Below are 5,373 nucleotides of genomic sequence, written 5' to 3'. Positions count from 1 at the left end.
GCTCACAACCATCTGTAATGAGGTCTGGTGCCCTCTTCTGGCCTGCAGGCATACACACAGACAGAAAATTGTATACATAATAAATAAATAAATTAAAAAAAATAAGCACCTCAATTGGTATGAAAATTGGTTTTTATCTTTAATAAATGGTAATGTTTACTAAAGATTGGTTTTTAAATAGATTTCTTTTTTCAAATGCTTTAAGATACAATTATTTTGTATCTCTGTGTGTAAAGAGAGGCAATGTAGCCAGGAGGTGATTCACAAACTGTGAAGAGCTGCCAAATAAAATTTTGCTTCTGTTGACACTTGTATATTCTGTTTTGTTCTGTTTGTAGATTAGATCATAGAAAGGATTGGGTTAAGATTAAAGATTAGGGTTAGGTTTAGAGAAGTAGAAATTAGGTTTCTGGTAAGGGTTAGGGTTTTTATTGTTATGCATTAGGATAAATCATAGTGGTAGGGCCAGAGATTGGGTACTAGGGATAGGGGTTTAAGTTTTAAGTTTAGGTTTTTACATTACAGATTAATGTTGTGATTAATATTAAGTGTGGTTGAGCATGAGGTTGTATATCATTAGGATTCGGGATGGTATTAGAGTTAGGGTGTTGATTGGGTTTAGTGTAATGATAGTGTTAGTAGCTGGTTAGAGTAGGATTCAGGATAGGATTAGTTTTAGGATTTGGGATGTTACGTGTTAGAGTGTTAAGGTTGTCAATAGAAGTAACATTGGGGTAAGAAACTGAGATTAGGTTTAGGCTATGGTTAAAGGTTCGTGTGAAGTGGCAACGCTTTATGTCTTCCAAACAGTCCTGTCGTGGCTCGCATAAAAATGGCCCCTATAGGCCCATAGGTAGTGGCACTATTAAGAGGTTGCCTTGTTGAGGTAGGTTTGGCTTTGTTGGAGGAAGTTTCAATAGGGGCCAGGCTTTGAGGTCTTAAATGCTCACGTCAGGTCTAGTGTGGCATTTCTATTCCTGCTGATCTGGGTGTAGAACTCTCAGCTCCTTCTCCAGCATCATGTTTGCCTGCATACTGCTATGTGTCCTGTTATGATGATAATGGTGTGAACCTCTGAAACTGTAAGCCAGCCTCAATTAAATGATTTTCTTTGTAAGAGCTGCCTTGGTTATGGTGTCTCTTCACAGCAATAAAACCCTATTAAGACACCTCCCTTATGTTTAGAAACTTTTAAATGAAAAGAAGTGTTAGAGAGGTTGGAAAATTCAGAAGACTAACAATATAATATATATGTATTAGTACTCAAGACGTTTCTAATGAGTCATGTGTCAAAACTTAGTTGTCTTAGAAGTGCACTTTCCTTCAGTCTTCCTAGGTCAATAGCCACTGTGGGAAGAGACCCGTATTAGGTCTGGACTAAGAGAGTGTTTCAGAGGTCTAAGATCGTTTGCTTCATCTGGTTAATAAGAGAAGTTAAGCATGAGGTAAATTTTACTTAGCAACCCATTCTGTCTTCTAAGTACACATTACATGGTGATTAAAAACATTAAGCTGTGCCCTTAACAGTGATCCTCTGTCCCCACTTTTCTATGTAGTGATGCATTGTCCCATCATAGACCTTCACTGTCCCACCACTGCGCTCCTCTGATCCATGCCAGTATGCCAGTGTTCCTTTGTATCCCATCATAATGCTTACCTGTTTTCACAGGTTTCTGCCTATCATAATATTCTTTTGATTCATCAAGATATAAGTTTCATCAGCACTCTGCTCTGCCATCTCAGCCCTCCATTGTCCTGGCACAGTGATTTATAGTCTAATCACAGTGCTCTTCTCTCCATCAGTGTCTAACTTTTCTATTATTCTATTTCTATTACTCACCAGTGCATCAGTCAAGATGCGCAATTGTTCGATCACAGCGTCCTACTGCTACCGTACTCCACTATTTGAACACAGTGCTCCTCTGCTTCATCACCAGGTTCCACCGTCATGTCTCAAGTCCACCAGGCTTATCCCATCACAAGGCTCTAGTACTCCCAAACAGTAGTACTTCATTGCCCTATAATTATGCAATACTGTGATAATATGATGTTCATCCAGTTTTTAGTTGTTTGCCACTATGCTCTTCGTTGCTATGACAAGGTACCACTGTGATGTCACAGCACTGTTCATTATTTTATCAGTTTCCATTGCTCCATTCCAGTGTGCTACTGTTCCACCATTGGTGCTCTTTCATCCTATTGTCATGCTTCATTGTCGTACCGGTATCTCACTTTGTGTTTGCTTTTGAAATGTGTCTCAATATGTAGTCCTGGATAGTCTGATACTCGATATGTAGAACAGGCTGGCCTCAAACTCCCATACCTCCTGAGCGCTAGGATTGAAGGTGTGTGACACCATGTCTGGCCATCTGTTTCATATCAGTCCTCTCCTGTCCCACTAGAATGCTTCTTTGTCTGTCACAGTGGTCTACTGGCCAATCAACCAGTCACAATGTTTTTTTCTTTCGCCTTGTGTTTAGAAGTACTGTCACAGTGCTCCTCTCTCCTACCCTAATGCTCTCTGTCGTATCACAGTGCTGCAGTGTCATTACAGTCCCCCACTGTTCTGTCAATGGTTTACTGTTCACAGTGCTTCTCTTTCTATGGCAGAGCTCAGTCAATGTCCACCTACCCACCTCAGTTCTAGTTCTCATAATCCTTTATTCCATTGCATTTCTCAGCTGTCCAATCACATTTTTTTCTCTGTCCTATCACGGTCTGTTTTTCTCTCACCTCTGTATTCATCACAATGATTCCTTGTGTCATCACAATGTTAAATAGATCCAAATCAGTCTCTACCACTGCACTAAACCACACTTCTGTTCTTTCACAATGTTTCTTTGTCCCCATCATATTTTCTTTTGTCCTATTACAACACTCTTATATACCCTCAAAATCTCTACTGTCCCTATCACAGTGTGCCAGTGTTCCATTGTATTCCATTACTGCCCTGACACAATGTCCCCCATCCCATCATAATCTTCTTATGTTCTACCAAATTGGTCCATTATCGTGTCATAATTCTTTTCTAAAATAGTGCTTCATTATGCCATCACCATATTCCACTGTCCAGCCACAGTGCTCATTCCTATTGTAACACTGGGACTCCTGGGGAACTTGGCAACCCAGAAGACTCGCCACTAAATCTCCTTTCCTACAAGAGGCGGGGCCTATAAACTTACTAAGCCTGGGAAGATCTCGGCAGGGAAGCAGGCAGATTCAAGCCCTGGAGAACAAGAGAAGTACTGCTCTGCAGACATGGAACTTGCAGGATCTGAAGAGGTCAAAATGGAGTTCTGAGGGAATTATCAGGAAAGGGTTTTCAAATTCCTCTCCGCTAGAACCACTTGGAACAGCTGCAGAGCCTATTTCTCCCTCTCCCACACAGCACCATGTGCAGCTTGCTAGAACCAGAAGAATCTGAGAATTGCTTTTCAACTCAGTGCAGCTGTGTCAGCAATTTAATTCCATAAATGCTAAGAAAAATTCTTTTGTGCAATCCCTGTGCTTGCATGTATGTCTCAGTGATTTAGTTTACACATTGTTTTGCTAGGTTCTAGAATTGTTCTGTCTTTTCACCCAGGGACTCCTTACTCTACTTTTACCATCTTATCCATTCATATTTATATGTAATTTCCTTCTTCATACTTAGCACCTCCTCTTTTGTACTTAAAAGAAAAAAATCTTATAAGAGATTTGCCTGCATGTTTGTCTCTGTACCAAGTGCAGGTTGCCTGCAGAGGCCAGAAGAGTGCATTATAGTCTCTAGAAGTGGAATTTCAGACAGTTGTTAGTGATTATGTGGGTGTTGAGACCTCTGTAAGAGCAACAAATACTTTTAACCACTGAGTCACGTCTCCAGCCCTCTTTGTCCTCTATAACCATCCAGGGTTTTACATCTGACCTTCATGGGCATCTGCACTCACATTTCGGTCCATAGATGGTTTGATTTTTTAGTATACCTATGTTAATTTCTCAATAGGGTTAGTGTTTAGTTTTGGTATAGGACCATAGTTTGGTTAGCTAGAGTTAGGGTTATGCTTCAGATTAATAATGCTGTTAGTTTTCATGTCTGGGTTAGGATTAAGATTGGCGGTTTAAGGTTATGGTTAGAATTAGGAATTGGGCTTAGGGATAGGCTAGTGTTAGAATTGTATTATAGGATAGGGTTAGTGCCAGGGTAAAGGGTAGCGTGAGGGTTAGGCAATGTTAGTGTTAGTGTTAGGGTTAGGCTGAAAGTTAGGGATAGGAATAGTGTTAACATTAGGATAAGGGTCAGGTAGAAGACTAGGCCATTGTTAGGGTTATGCTTAGGATAGTGTTTAGGTTGACAGTTATGGTTCTCTTAGGAATGGAACAAGGTTCAGCGTTAGAGCTAGGGTTAATATTAGGGTTTTGTTATGGTTGGCTCTCTCCATGAACTTTTCTGCTTGCTTTCTTATACAGCTCAGAAACACCTGCCCAGGATTGCATTTCCTGTAATGTTCTGGCCCGCTAGCTACAAATATTAATCAAGAAAAATTTCCACAGTCATGCCCACATGTCAGTCTAATGAAGAGAATTTCTTTTTGTTTTTTTTGATTTTCGAGACAGGGGTTTCTCCGTAGCTTTTGGTTCCTGACCTGGAACTAGCTCTTCTAGACCAGGCTGGCTTCGAACTCACAGACATCCGCCTGCCTCTGCCTCCTGAGTGCTGGGATTAAAGGCGTGCGCCACCACCGCCCGGCTGGAGACAATTTCTTGATTGAGATTTTGCCTTTCCAGATATGTCTATGCTTGTTTCAAGCTGGCAAAAACTATCCAGCCCGGCTAGTGTTAGAATGTGGTCATGATTAGGGTTAGAGTTATTATCTTAGTTATTTTTACATGACTGCGATAAACCTCATTTCCAAGGCAAATTATAGAAAAAAGGCATTTCAGAGGTTAGAGTCCATGAATGCAGGACAAAGATGTGGTACAGGAACAGTTGAGAACTTACATACTGATCCTCAAGTAGGTAGAGAGAGATACACCGAGAATAGCTAGAATCTTTTGAAATTAAAGCCCACCCCCCAGTGACATCTCCAGCAAGGCCATACCTATTCTTAAATGGCTCTACCAACTGAGACCAGTTATCTACACATATGATGCTATTGGGGCCATTCTCATTTAAAACACCCCATTAATATTCTCTGGCATGTTAAGTTTGGAGTTAGGGTTCTAATCAGATGTTGGCTAGAGTTAGGTTTAGGGACAGTTATGGTTATAACTTAGTATGGTAGGACTTAGAGTTAGGATGAGTGCTATTGTTAGCCTTATGGATACATGAGAGTTACATTTATTTAGGGTTTGTGTTAGGCTTAGATTAGGGAAGGGCTAAGATTAGTGTAATAG

The sequence above is a fragment of the Microtus ochrogaster genome, unplaced genomic scaffold, assembly GCF_000317375.1.
Source record: "Microtus ochrogaster isolate Prairie Vole_2 unplaced genomic scaffold, MicOch1.0 UNK83, whole genome shotgun sequence".
Classification (NCBI taxonomy): Eukaryota; Metazoa; Chordata; class Mammalia; order Rodentia; family Cricetidae; genus Microtus; species Microtus ochrogaster.
The sequence above is the reverse complement of the archived record's forward strand: the minus strand, read 5'-3'. Positions refer to the sequence as shown.